Below are 15,706 nucleotides of genomic sequence, written 5' to 3'. Positions count from 1 at the left end.
CGAAATTCCCTCTAACGGGGGGATGATGTCACAACTAGAAATTTTATGTCTTGTAATCACTATACTCAAGTAAATGTTGAAATAAAAAAAAAACTCAAAAGCAAGTATGATGCTTACTCAATGGAAAACTAAACCCCAATTCACTACATCAAGCAATTGGAAAACCCTAGAAGTTCTTGTTAAGTCCATTTTGGACTAGAACTTCCTTATTGGATCCAAATGGACCAATAAGCTTCCAATTGGACTATCATGGGCTTAGAACCCTAATTGGGCTCTAATTGGACCCACATTCATTTATTTCAATATTATGGGCCATATTGGGCCTAGAATGAAATAAATTGAAAGCTTTGATCCATGATTAACCCAATCTAGCTTATTAAAACATAAAAATCACAATTTTATTTTATGAGGCCAATAAATACCTAAGACTAACTCTAATATTGGGCTTAGGAGCAAAAAGCCCAAATTTTTCCTTCCTCCTTCCATGTTCTCGGCCCAAAGCAAGCCCAAGAGAAGGGTTTGACTTTCTTGTGCCACATCATTATTACCTAATGGACATCCATGCAACATCTCATACTTCCATGTATGCACATCACTTCAAATCACTCTCTCTTCTCCTCCCTCTCACTCTCGGCCGAACACAACACACACACACACTCACAAAATCCATCCCATTCTCTCTAGATCACTCAAGACCAATCCTTCCTCCCCACTGCAAAAATCTCGAAAATTAGGAGCTTTCAAGAGGATCTTGCAAGTTAGTCATCATCTTAGGTAAGTTTTTACTAAATTCTATGATCTAGCTTCCTTGATCTATCAAATATCTCTTCTTAATTCATGAGAAATCATGATCTTGTATCTTAGAAACACCTCAAGGCCGAGATCTTCATCAAGGGGTGCTAAGGCCGAAAATCACCCAACTTTCTTCCATCTTTTCTTCCAAAAACCGAAAGCTTCAAACAAGGTGAGTTTCATACCCCCTTATTTTCGGTTTTTATAAGTTTTTGTGGGGGAGAATACAAGCAAAGGTGTAGATCCATCATTATGTGTATGTTGTGGTTGATTTCTATGCTTATATGTATGTTTTGTATGATTTTGATGCTAGATCTAGTATGAAATGCTAAAAACCGAGACATGTATTTTATTATAGCATAAAATATACTACTACATGCAAAGTATACTAAGAAAAATAGCCAAATGGCTTGACAACACTTAATTTGGGCTAAAAACTCATTTTTTGACATAAAATGTTGAAAATACAAAGTTGAAGGGCCTAAAATGAAATATTTCGAAATCTGATGGGTGAGATGAGTCAAAACAGTTTACATAATGTATTTTCTGAAAATATACTATTTGGAGGGTTAAAAACATAAATTCCAAGCTTATTGGGCTAAAGATGACATTTTCGGCCCAATGAGGCCCAATATGCGAAATTTTCTATTTTGGAGGACCAAAACTGCATTTTTCTGTAAAACAGTGGACTATAAGTGTTCCATGTACTTTTCAAAGGTTTAAAATGCTTTTCAAATTTAAAAAGGACCAAAGTTGCAAAAAAATTCCAAATTGGGCCAAAAATGTAAAAATTGCGAAAAAGAGGGGTTATAACCGAGAAAACTGCAATTTCAAGGACTTAAGCTGTTTTCTATGAAAAATATGCTGGAAAATACTTATTTCAATAATTTTTGGTGTTAAAATGTCAAGAAAATTGATTTAAGGACCAAACCGGAAAGTTTTTAAATAAAGGTTTAAAATGCTTTTACGTATTAAGCTATGATTTTTGTATTTAAATTTTGAATTAACTGAATTAAGTTGTAAATATTTATTTAAATTGTGAAATTGGCTGTATTAAATTGTGAATTTTTTATATTAAACTGTGATTTTTGTGTTTAAAATTTTGAATTGACTGCATTAAACTATGAATTTTTTGTTTAAACTGTGAATTGACTACATTTTGCTGTGAATTTTTAGAATTTATTTTAAAATATGAATGATTTATGTATATATTTTTGTGTTAGTTTTATTATAAATATATTTATTTTTTGTTGTATAAATTTGTAAGAATGCACTAGTTTTTATAATTGTTTTGCATTAAATTCAAAACGAGTGAATTAATTGGCTTTATTAGATTGTGAATGTAATATTTAAGTTGTTAATGCATGACTTTATTTACAAATTTGATTTGGAAGAAATGACAGTTATTATGTTGATACATGTGGTTGGTGGTGGCATGTGGTGGTAGAGTTTAAGTTTTTGACTTCTCTGAATTAGTAAATTATTGTAAAACAATTTGTATTAAGTTGTGAATTTTTTGCATTAAACTGTAAATGAACTGTGTAAATCTATATTTTATATAAGTTTTGTGTTAAAATATGAAAGCATATACAAATGAAATATTAGACTATAAAAATTATAAGTTTGCTTTTTTCGTACCAAAACCACAAAAAATTAGGATTTTAACATGTTTAACAAGAATATCGTGGAAATATTTACTAATTTATTGGGGTCCTTAATTTTTTATGGTTCTCATTTGAACCACTCCTTATATATATATATATATATATATATATATATATATATATATATATATATATATATATATATATATATATATACACTGCATGGGCATCACCAAACTTTTCTTTGGCCTGAGAACGTGCCAACCCGTTCACATGGAAGAGGTTGCTTTGTGTTTTGTGGTTTGTTGGGGTCCGTTCTTTGGGGACCTGCAATGGCTACCGACTTCGTTACCAATTAGGTTTGATGGTTTGGAGTTGTACTCAGTAGTAAAGGCTTCCTTCTATGCTTTTGTGGCCTAACGAGCTCAATCGTGGGTGTTACAAGACCACATCTTAAGAAATAGAGGCATATGCCGTATGGATTTAGATTATGTTTATGTTTTGGGTTGTATTTGTGATACGGTTCTGGGCTTTGACTTCAATGGCTTCACTAATAAGGACATCACCCTTCCAAAAGCCCAACATTCATTGGCGAGTACCTTTTTAGTAAAATTGTCAAAGATATGGAAGTTCATTTCGACATGATGATTAGGCAGAAAGCAATTTTTGAGTGTCTAAGGGCCCCACATGCTCAAGATTTTCTTATGACTATTCCTATTGACGGTCTTGGCCAGCATATATTGCCAGTGGAGTATCGTGTCATCCTCATATATCGCCTTATGATCCCTTTATTTCCGGTTGGCGAGAGTTGCCCTGTTTGTCGCAAGACATACTTAGACTCCTTTGGGGAACATGCAGTTCATTGTAAAGAGCTCCTGAGTTTCAAGTACCGACACAATTTGGTTAGGGATGTTCTTTTTGACATATTTAAGCGCGTTGAGGTTTTTGCGAAGAAAGAGTCACATGTGAACTTTCTGACTGACTCATTGGAAGGAAGATCAACACTTAGACGAGCTGATGTTTTAGTATTTGGATGGGCTGGAGCAAAACATGCATGCGTGGATCTAACAGGGGTTTCCCCTCTTGTGGGCTTGGGGAGTGGAGTTTTCATTGTGGCGCAAGCTGTTTTAAACGCTGCATCAAACAAAATGGCAAAACATGAGAAAGCATGTATAGAAAATCAACACACATTTATACTCTTTGTATTTGATACTTTCGGTTTCCTTACGCTAGAAGCTGTGGAGCTATTTAATAGAGTCCAACAGGTCATGCATAGTAATATTATGACTTCAAGAATTAGTTGCGGCATAGCTTGTTGTTCGTTTACCCGCTACGTCTTTATCAATCTTTCTAATGAATTTGGTAATGAATTACTAGGAAAAAAAATCCCAATCCCCACCTTCAACCAAAAATAAATAAATAAATAAAAAGACGACAAATTCGTGTTTGGACAAATAGTTAAAACAAGCATACGTGGACCAACTTTATAATTTACTATCAACAAAATTTGCTTCTTAACAATAGAAAACAATTATTCGCCAAGTGTTTGTAATAAAAAACAATAATAATGCCAACATCAATAAATATTAGAAACTAGTTGATGGAGATAGAATGCATATTTGACGTAATGGCAAACGACTTCCAGAAAAAGATTGGTGTCATCATAAAGAAAAATAGAATCAAAGTCTTAAAATGGGTTCATCCATATATTTTTTTTTCTTCTTAGCCAAAAGGCGTTTGTTCTACCTTCAGTATAAGGTTAGTCGAATAGTATCATAATTTGATTACTTTTATAAAAACTGTGTAACCAAAAGTACTTTATTTATTTTTATAATAAAGCAAAAAGGTAAACAAACAATTAATGCACCAGCCGGGAATCGAACCCGGGTCTGTACCGTGGCAGGGTACTATTCTACCACTAGACCACTGGTGCGTTTTGCATATGCTTCCAGTATTTTCTATAATAACTTCATATTATGTAATTAATTAAATGTTTTTTTAATAGAATCACAGTGATAAAAAATTGCATTGCCCATAATTTTCTTCTGAAATCAATGAATACGATATTTTGTTATATGGTCTTCTTATAACAAATATTAAATATCTGTACCAGTTTTTCATGAAAAAAACTATTATTATTCTTAAAATGCAATGTAAATTGTTCTTGAAATAAAAAATATACTCTATCACATGATATTAGTGTAATGGGTTAACTGAAGCAACAAAATATTGTTTCAGTTATGTAGGAAAAGATTGAACTCTTATAAGAACGAACAAATAGAAAATCAAAGGAGGGTTTGATTCCTTGATTTATCAATAATTAATTTTAAAACAAAGTAAAATTTAGTGGATGAGAAGAATATGTATCTTTTCGCAAAACTTATGTTGATATGTATCTTTCTTATTAAGTAAATCGTGTGCATACAACCAAATAAATAAATACATACAAAGGCCTTGGGCCGAAAACCATGCTACACACAAATGGGCTAACATATATTTTCTAACGGCTCTACGCAATTTGATTAGAAGGAAAACGATGAACGTTCAAACTATATCTGAAGTCGCTGAAAAATATAAAAGAATGACACTTGATGAAGATGTCAACGGACTTAGCGAAAGAGGGTACATGAACAAAGCATGTGACAACTTGATCCCAAAGAAAAAATAACATTAATCTTTATGTACTACTGACAGGACCAGTCCAGACGGTGAGCAACCCGGAAGGTCGCCCAAGGTTCATATTTCTAAGGGGCCCAAAATTCCGAAAATATATGGTATATGTATATAGAGAGAACAAAATTAACTTATCTAAAAATGATAGGAAAAATATTTTTCTTTAAATTAGTTGTTTTTGTAATGTTGTGGCAATATTTTTGTTTTTTAATATTAATAGTGAATTTTATAACGGTTTGTCTATTTTCAACTTCAGGGGCCCATTTGTTCTTTCACATTGGCCCACTATATCTTTGGATCGGCCCTGAATATTGAACTGGACCGCAAAACATATACATAGTTATTGTAGATCCAACAACATATACACAATGTTTTCCTTGGTAGGTGTTGCTACGCCAGGTTCTATAATCTGTTGTTTGGGTCTTTGCTTCTAGCTCATATATCTGTTAAGTGTGAGTTGTGGTTGGATTCCGACTATAAAACATGAGCAACATCAAGAAATAGACTAGTAAACTTGTTGTTTCATTTATAATTCAAGTAAATTACACTTCTAACCCTTATGTGTGAGAGTTGTTTGCAAATTGGCCCATAATGACATTTTTATAATTCTTTTGGGCAAAGCTTGCGTACGCTGGGCGTACATTGCGTACGCATGGTGTACGTGGTAGAATCCCAAACCCTAATCCTGATATAGATGGTCTTGCTATGTTGTAGTGAATTGTTAGATATGTGTCCTGGTATATAGAATATTGTTATGCGGTAGTGATCTGTAGATATGTCCGTTTTTCTGCTGACTGATTATATGATTATATATTGTTGGATATATGTTATTTGTTATGTAAATGTCGACATGGTATGGTGGGGTTGAGATTGTATTACTTTGTGTTGTCAGTCAATAGACCGGGGCATTCCAACTGGAAGGTTATGGGCCAGGACATTCCAATTGGAAGGTTATGGGTTGAGGGTAATCTAACCAGGAGGTTGAGGACCTAATATGTTGTAACACCCATAAAAATCATGCTAAATTTGAACTTTAAATCTATTAACCATTAAAAAACTTGTTTTCAAAATGTATCATATCAGAGTATCCTAGAAACAAAGTCATAAAAAGTGAGGAGTTGTACGATCATGCCTTTGCCTTGCCACGATCCCCTGATGTACCTGAAACAATAAACTGAAACTGTAAGCCCGAAAGCTTAGTGAGTTCCCCCAAAATACCCATACCCAAAACAATACACATATAATAATAAACAACATACTATGGGTCCAGTCAACCATTTGGAATACCCCAGACCCTCAACCAATTGGTTGGAATGCCAACATACTATGGGTCTAATCATCCTCGGGATGGAATACCCCCATGCCCACAACCAACAGGTTGGAATGCCCACCTATTATGAGTCCAATCATCATCGGGATGGAATACTCACGGCCCACAACCAACAGGTTGGACTGCCTAGGTCTATTGGCTTTCACACAAAGTAGATAAGTCTCAACCGCTAAACAAACATGTGCACATATAACAGATAATCACATAACCATTTATAAACAACTAACTAATCAAATAGATCATACCACATAACACATAATAACATCCTATTTATCAGGATATCAATTTAACAAATCATACTAGCATATCACATAATATCATCCTATAATCAAGACACCGAACTAACTAGGTCACTAAGCATAAACATAACCTCATCCTAACTACCAGGATGAAAACCAATAAACATATCATGCCATAACCGGATACAATCCATAAAGGGTTAGCCTTGGTGCCTTAGACCCTGTTGATATAGTGAGGATAACTCACCTCGAATGCATAAGCTTCCTGAAAGAAATCCTTAGCTGCTGCCCAGACCACTTCCTGAGCTATCAATACCGATCAATATACCCAATTAGCAATTAGGTCCTATACTATAATCCTTAATCCTTGCATGGGGATAAAATGACCAAGAAAGGAAAGAAAAGCCCTAATTTAAGGGTCGACTCGGCGAGTCCGAGCGGGATCCGGGTCAAGGTGTAAGTGACCAACTCGGCGAGTCGGCCAAGTGGACTCGGCGAGTTTGGTCTGTGCGAGGAAAACCCTAAATCCGGGACTTTGGGCACTATTTAAGCTCCTTATTCTCTCCATTAGGGTTTCTTAGAGCCCCCCTTGTTCAGAAAACGAAGCCTAAGCCTCCATTGTTGTGCATTCAAGCTTCCAAGCCATTTTTGGGAGATTTGAAGGAAGAAGAAGGAGAGGAATCAGTGAAGCTTCAAGGATTTGCTTCAGATCTGGAGTTTGTGGAACCTTTCTAAAGTATTGAAGGTATTAAGTCATTTCCTTCTCTTGGATCTAACTTTGGTTGTGAGTTTTGGGGCTTTTAAGCCATGATTAGCCACCCTTATGGGTTAGAAGCCGGATCGGGAGTTGCTACTTCAGATCCAAGTGTGTTATGGCCTGGAGAAGCATAAAGTATCAGCCATTAAGTCGATTTTGAAGCCCCTTGGCCTTAAACCCTAGTTTATGGCATATTTTGCCTAGATCTCCTTCTCTACACGTAAAGTTTGCAACTTTACGTGTGGAATAGGCTTGAGAAGGGTAGATCTACAGTTTGGAGTCCATGCATGACTCTAAAATCCTCGGCATGTAAAGAGAACTGAAGGAACTCGGCGAGTCCTTTGAGTGGACTCGGCGAGTAGCATGAAGTTGTGGAGAAACTCGACGAGTGGGATGAACAACTTGTCGAGTCGTATGAAGATTGCCTTGGACTCGGCGAGTCTGTTCTTGGACTCGGCGAGTCAGGTCGCGAAACCCCAAACCCTTCGAGTTGTGACTCGAATCAGTGAGTCGGGTGGAGACTCAGTGAGTTGGACAGGTCTGGACTCAGAAATCTGTAGACTCGACGAGTCGAGTCGCGAATGGAAGGAATCTGATCATTTTGAACTCGGCGAGTTAGTAGGGTGACTCGGCGAGTAGGGTTGACCTGGAAGGTTGACTTTGACCAGGACTTTGACTTTGGACCAGGGTGGACTTGGTTGTCTTTCGGGGGTCAGTTAGACTCAGTGTTGCATTAATATTGGTAGTTCGGGGAGCAAGGGGAGTAGGAGTTCCGTGAGTTGTCAGGCAGCAACTAGTGAGATCATCAGCAAGTTCAGCCAGTGCAGGTGAGTTTCCCTTTGTGTGAATGGGTCGAAGGCCACAATGTCGGCCCATGTAGTTATGAGTAGAAGACCCGGGGGTTAGCCCTAGGCACAGTATGCTAGTATCATTTTCAGGACGAGGTCCAATAATAGCGGGCGGGTGCCCAGGGAATTGTTTATATGATAGTTATACTTGTTGTCTGTGTGATACATGTATGTGCCTGGTAGGGAGGTGAGTGTGGGCGAGGTCCCGTATCTCACCAATAGCAGAGTGTGGATGGGGTTCCATATCTCATTAGAAGCAGAATAGGGGCGAGGCCCGAACTAGAACGGGAGTGAGAGTGGGCTAGGCCCGTACCTCACTACCATTAGTAGCGTGGACGGGGTTCCATGACTCATCAGCAGCAGGACATGGGCGAGGCCCAGGATAGCCGAGGCCTTAGGACAGAACCAGTTGCATGTGTTAGTTATGTGTTGTGAAATGTTTATGTGTTATTATTTGTTGACGGGCGAGGCCCTGTGATAGGCGAGGCCTAAGTAAAACAGATTTGTATCCGAGCGGGGCTCGAAGCCAGGCGGGGCCTGGAGCGGCGGGGCCGTTGTAGCGGGTGAGACCCGAGGTAGGGCGAGGCCCAAGATAGGGGCGTGGCCCAGTATGTGTAGTATGTGGTTATGCATGGTATCTGGTAGGGTGGGGAACTCACTAAGCTTCGTGCTTACGGCTTTCAGTTTTGGTTTCAGGTACTTCCGGTAGCGGAGGGAAGAGCTCAGGGTGATCGCATGGCACACACCATATATTAGACAGCCTGGGAATGTTTACTCTGATAATGAACATGTGTTTTGAAAACTTATACTCATATTATGTTTTGGAATGATGACTTTACTTTAAGTAATGATTTATTGAAAGAAATTTTTGGTCTTAAATTTTGGGTCGTTACAAGTTGGTATCAGAGCCTTGGTTTGAGGGATTCGGACATGCTCTCAGGGTGTGTCTGAACTCAAACTGAGGAATTGGTAAGGAAGTTTCAAAATGAAAAGACAGTTTTGTAAAAAGAGTTTCGAGAAACGAAATGGTTTTAGAAAAGTAAAAAGAATTCCGAAAGAAAAGAACCTTGAAAAGAGGAAAGAGGTGTGATGCATGCAATCAACCGAGCTCAAGTACCCCAAAATACCCATACAAGTTTATGTTTTGATTATCAGTTAATAGAACAGCATGCTAGATTAGGACTAAGGATCTAGGGAGGATGCCTTATGTGCCTGTTATATGTGCTTTTGATCTGCATGATAGTGCTGAATAGTCAGTAGTAGGATAGCCTGATTAGGTTATGCCTGAGTTTATGAGTTGTGTTGCATGCTAGTTCAGATTCTTGCTATGTGGATATAATTGCTTGAGTATGTTATGGTTATATTTTCCCTTATCTGAATGTTGCTTGCTTTGTGCATTGTGGGATTCTAAGTGATAGGAGTTAGCCATTAGGTGGATACGTCACGTCACATGTGATCAGGGTTGAATAATCTCAGAGTGTTGGATTTGGTCCTATTGCGCAACTCTTGTTTGAGTCCAACCGTTGTAGGAACGAGTCTTTTACTTGAAGGATTATTTAAGCCTCGTCATATGTGATGGTATCCAGGTGATGGCTAATTGGCATTGCGAGGAGGCCTTCAGCAGTTGAGGACTGGTTTGAGTTGATTCAAAGGTTTCCCTAGGGTAAGCCTAGGATGAGGTAGTGCTGGGAGCAGTAGAAGTAGAAAAAGGACCTGGTGGAGTCAAAGCAGTTCCTGAGGAAAGTACGGATATATGTGGAAGGTAGTATGGGCCCGTACTACTGAAAGCAGAGGATCCGTACTCGATTCGGGAAAGGCCGAGACAAGACCGGGAACCTGGTAGTGAGTATGTTTGGTCTCGCAGCAGTGAGGAGTATTCTGATAGTGGTTATGTTGTATGTTTCAGTATGGTGACATTACAAGAGGGACCAGCGGGCGGATCAGGCGCCGGAGAGGGATTAGGCTCGGGTTTAGGGGCCGAGCAGCTCGAGGAGCGGATGAGAGAGTTGATATCAGCGGAGGTTACGCGCAGTATTCTAGCTCAGACTCCTGTGATCTTTGGTACGGTCAAGGAGGGTATATTGGAGATTTTGGATGAGAGGCTGGGAGCCTTCCGCACTGAGATGTTGGCTTTGTTGGGAGCGCGTACCTTGACATTTCGGAAGTTCAGGGCTTGCGGGGCACCAGATTATCATGGGGCTAGGGACCCCATCGCTAGTAGCAGATGGTTGGCTGATGTTGCCAACGCATTCCGTACGAGCCAGTGTCCTGAGGAGGACAAGGTCAGACTCGCTTCCTGTCTTCTGAAGGACAAAGCGAGATATTGGTGGGAGGAGATTGGTCACGCTTTGGGTGATGATGCCGCGTTGGACGCGATGACTTGGAGTGATTTCTCAGCGAGGTTTAGAGTGGAGTTTTCGCCGATTATTGAGGTACAGCAGTTGGCCCGGGAGTTTCAGGATTTGACGCAGACTACTGAGACTGTGGCGGAGATCACCGCCAAGTTCAGGGAGAGAGCCCTTCTTGTTCCGCAGTATGTCGCGGATGAGGAGATGAAGAAGGCACGCTATCACGAGATGCTGAGGGATGACATCAGGGAGTTCGTGAGCAGGTCCGGTTGTAAGATGCTGGAAGATATGATTTCTCGGGCCAAGGAGAGGGAAATTGATTTGGAGCAGATCCGGAAGAGGAAGCCGGATGAGGTTCAGGTAGCCGCGAGTTCGGGCAAAAGGCCCAAGGGATCAGAGTCGAGATCGAGGGATTATCAGGACCGCAGTCGATGCGGAATGTGTGGCAGGATGCACGGGGGCGCGTGCAGGAGTGGTAGTGGTGGTGAGTCTGGCTATTTCAGGTGCGGTCGGACCGGTTATTTTAGCAGAGATTGTACTGCTACCATCACTCAGGGATCAGACTTGATATGTTTTCACTACAATCAGCGGGGCCACAAGAAGGCCCAGTGCCCCAGTTTGCTTTCAGCAGGACGGGTGATGGCACCTGCCCCTGCAACTTTGAGGATCACAGACGGCCGTCAGGGCCGTGCGGAGGCGCCTGCAGTTGGAGGCAGGGCTTTTCAGATGGCTACTCTGGAGATGCGAGCAGCGCCGGACATTGCAGGTATGCGACTTCCGTTTTCAGTTCTTTTATTTTGTGCATGATTATATTGTTATGGTTCTACATCATTAGCGGTTGAGCATTTTATTTTCGATCGGGTTCATTGTGATCGAGTTATATGCCATTTGCATACCTTGGTTATTGGTTAGTAATTAAGGGATGGGTTGTATCGAAGAAGGTTACTTTGAGTGCAGTATCCGTAGCATGCCTTGGAGAGACTCGGTATGTCTCGCTAGTTCGGAGTCGTATAAGTTTTAGAATGGACTGGTTAGATCCTTAGCTATGGTAAGCTTGGGATTCCTCAGCGGATTGATTATGGTAGCAAGGATTGGGATTTCTTCTCATTGATCATCGAGGTGTAAGCAGGATCAAAGTGGGGGAGAATCCTCCGAGTGTATAAGGGTAAGGGCACGCAAATCCAGATCGGGTATATGATTCTGAGAAGGAAAGAAGGTAGTTCAGCGTTGGACGAATCGAGTAGTTTAGGGTTGGGAGTTTGAGAACTTCCCATCAGTGTGTGCGTGTAAAGGGTAATGGTGGGTATGTGGTTCGGATTCAGGTTAAAGGGCCGCATGTAGAACTCGTGTGAGTCGGAATGGAGATCTTGAGGTCAAATAGCAGGAGATGTTTTCGTGTTAGCAGTCAGTGGGGGAAACTGATGTAAGACTGCGGGGCGGCCGTAACATTCACTAGCAGTCAGTGGTGGAAGTGTTGTCAGACTATGGGGCAGCCGTAGCATTTTGTAGTAGCTTGTTGGCGAAGTCGGGGCGAGGCCCTTATCTCCTAGCATTCAGATAGGGATCGGGAATGGGGAATGGATGAGAATGGTATGGAGTTGCCTGTATAGCCATTGAGGGATGAGACCTTGGAAGAGGTCACTCTAGGATATAGTCGGGATAGATCCGTGGGCGAGGCCCGTGAGTTTTAGCAGCTCGGGTGGGACCTGGTAAGGATCTTAGCGTCTAGGCAAGGGGATCGAGGATCCCAGGAAATTGTAGTGCCAGCATGGTAGAATAGATTAAGCAGTATAGGTGGCGGAAGTATCTTCGAATGTCGCTAGGAGCGACTAGTGGTTGTGCTGGGTCAGTAATCGGTGAGAGTCGGTAATCCAGATATTGATAGGTTGGTAGGGACCAGGATGGTCTCAGTTCATTCGGAAGCCAGATAAGAATAGCAGGGTTTCTAGTCAATAGCAGTGCGGGGATGCAGAGTATGGTGGAATTCAGTTAGTCGCTCGTGGGGTGCTCGAGACCGAATGATAGTAGGAAGAATGCCCAGTGGGTACTGACAACGATGACCCGTACTGGGAGTGGCGGGAGTAATAGATTTGGTGAGGAAAGGGTCTTCACCGCGACAGAAGGGATAGATGGTTATGGAGCATTGCCTTGGGAGAGGCAAGGAAAGCGCGTAAGGAAAGAAAGGGTGAACCCCTACGGGGTCAGTGCAGTATTTGGAGATTACCAAAAAGTTTGTCAGTTGAGTAAGTTGTGTTACAGAATGTTCAGGCTCAGGATGGACCCGAGATTATTATCTGTAAGGATTGGTGTTGGTATGAGTGATTGAATGGAAGGCCAGCAAAGTTAGGCAGCTGGTGCTAGAATGGATGGTGGGGCTTTGGAGGCAGATCGCCGGCAGTAGAGTATAGTAATCTTCGAGGACGAAGTTTAGTTTAAGTGGGGGAGAGTTGTAACACCCAAAGTTTCAAAGGCCAAGAAAGGAAAGAAAAGCCCTAATTTAAGGGTCGACTCGGCGAGTCCGAGCGGGATCCGGGTCAAGGTGTAAGTGACCAACTCGGCGAGTCGGCCAAGTGGACTCGGCGAGTTTGGTCTGTGCGAGGAAAACCCTAAATCCGGGACTTTGGGCACTATTTAAGCTCCTTATTCTCTCCATTAGGGTTTCTTAGAGCCCCCCTTGTTTAGAAAACGAAGCCTAAGCCTCCATTGTTGTGCATTCAAGCTTCGAAGCCATTTTTGGGTGATTTGAAGGAAGAAGAAGGAGAGGAATCAGTGAAGCTTCAAGGATTTGCTTCAGATCTGGAGTTTGTGGAACCATTCTGAAGTATTGAAGGTATTAAGTCATTTCCTTCTCTTGGATGTAACTTTGGTTGTGAGTTTTGGGGCTTTTAAGCCATGATTAGCCACCCTTATGGGTTAGAAGCCGGATCTGGAGTTGCTACTTCAGATCCAAGTGTGTTATGGCCTGGAGAAGCATAAAGTATCAGCCATTAAGTCGATTTTGAAGCCCCTTGGCCTTAAACCCTAGTTTATGGCATATTTTGCCTAGATCTCCTTCTCTACACGTAAAGTTTGCAACTTTACGTGTGGAATAGGCTTGAGAAGGGTAGATCTACAGTTTGGAGTCCATGCATGACTCTAAAATCCTCTGCATGTAAGGAGAACTGAAGGGACTCGGCAAGTAGCATGAAGTTATGGAGAAACTCGACGAGTGGGATGAACAACTCGTCGAGTCGTATGAAGATTGCCTTGGACTCGGCGAGTCTGTTCTTGGACTCGGCGAGTCAGGTCGCGAAACCCCAAACCCTTCGAGTTGTGACTCGAATCAATGAGTCGGGTGGAGACTCAGTGAGTTGGACAGGTCTGGACTCAGAAATCAGTAGACTCGGCGAGTCGAGTCGCGAATGGAAGGAATCTGATCATTTTGAACTCGGCAAGTTAGTAGGGTGACTCGGTGAGTAGGGTTGACCTGGAAGGTTGACTTTAACCAGGACTTTGACTTTGGACCAGGGTGGACTTGGTTGTCTTTCGGGGGTCAGTTAGACTCAGTGTTGCATTAATATTGGTAGTTCGGGGAGCAAGGGGAGTAGGAGTTCCGTGAGTTGTCAGGCAGCAACTAGTGAGATCATCAGCAAGTTCAGCCAGTGCAGATGAGTTTCCCTTTGTGTGAATGGGTCTAAGGCCACAATGCCGGCCCATGTAGTTATGAGTAGAAGACCCGGGGGTTAGCCCTAGGCACAGTATGCTAGTATCATTTTCAGGACGAGGTCCAATAATAGCGGGCGGGTGCCCAGGGAATTGTTTATATGATAGTTATAATTGTTGTCTGTGTGATACATGTATGTGCCTGGTAGGGAGGTGAGTGTGGGCGAGGTCCCGTATCTCACCAATAGCAGAGTGTGGATGGGGTTCCATATCTCATTAGAAGCAGAATAGGGGCGAGACCCAAACTAGAACGGGAGTGAGAGTGGGCTAGGCCCGTACCTCACTACCATTAGTAGCGTGGACGGGGTTCCATGACTCATCAGTAGCAGGACATGGGCGAGGCCCAGGATAGGCGAGGCCTTAGGACAGAACCAGTTGCATGTGTTAGTTATGTGTTGTGAAATGTTTATCTGTTATTATTTGTTGACAGGCGAGGCCCTATGACAGGCGAGGCCTAAGTAAAACAAATCTGTATCCGAGCGGGGCTCGAAGCCAGGCGAGGCCTGGAGCGGCGGAGCCGTTGTAGTGGGCGAGGCCCAAGATAGGGGCGTGGCCCAGTATGTGTTGTATGTGGTTATGCATGGTATGTGGTAGGGTGGGGAACTCATTAAGCTTCGTGCTTACGGTTTTCAGTTTTGGTTTCAGGTACTTCCGGTAGCCGAGGGAAGAGCTCGGGGTGATTGCATGGCACACACCATATATTAGACAGCCTGGGAATGTTTACTCTGATAATGAACATGTGTTTTGAAAACTTATACTCATATTATGTTTTGGAATGATGACTTTACTTTAAGTAATGATTTATTAAAAGAAATTTTTGGTCTTAAATTTTGGGTCGTTACAGGACCAATTTTCCAAATTGGGCCCAAACCTCTACATGGTCTTGCCATGAGGCCCAAATCCTTCTTTTCAGTCCAACCCACCTAGCATCTCGATGGTCCAATAATAATCCAAACACTTAACCCAAAATGCTAAAAAAACACTCGTGGCCCAAACTATGGCCCAAGTTTCTAAATTAGGACCAAATCCTTACGGGACCTTTTCCTACCTCATTAACAGCCCACAACCAGATGACCCAACGAGCCCAAGATAAACAAGCCCAACAGTTGGCCTATACTGAATCCCAATAAGAGAAACCCATTCTGATTGAGTATACATGGCGTACTCAGCTGTGCACAACGCGTACTAGGTTCGTGACTTGTACGCTGCGCGTACCAACTTGTACCCCCAACGTACTCCTATGTTTAGTCCTTTTTGCTATTAAGCAGTTAATGCTTCAAACCAAGGGACCAAATTACAGATCTGAGTTCTACTTAACATCGTAATCCATAAAGTCACTGACTTGGAGACTTATATGACCCACATGAACCCAATACTGAAAGTATAACAATCTACTTCCATGAAAAAGGCCAT

The 15,706-nt window shown here is 41.7% G+C and overlaps 1 non-coding gene across 1 annotated transcript; it reads right to left on the bottom strand.

The window, feature by feature from the left end:
- Positions 1-4,258: 4,258 nt before the first annotated feature.
- TRNAG-GCC (transfer RNA glycine (anticodon GCC)) lies at positions 4,259-4,329 on the bottom strand. Its single transcript has one exon. It is a non-coding gene; the product is annotated as a tRNA-Gly (tRNA).
- Between the last annotated feature and the right edge of the window lie 11,377 nt (positions 4,330-15,706).

This window comes from Lactuca saligna, chromosome 7 (assembly GCF_052625555.1).
Source record: "Lactuca saligna cultivar CGN05327 chromosome 7, ASM5262555v1, whole genome shotgun sequence".
Lineage (NCBI taxonomy): Eukaryota > Viridiplantae > Streptophyta > Magnoliopsida > Asterales > Asteraceae > Lactuca > Lactuca saligna.
This window is presented reverse-complemented; position numbering and strand designations above follow the sequence as displayed.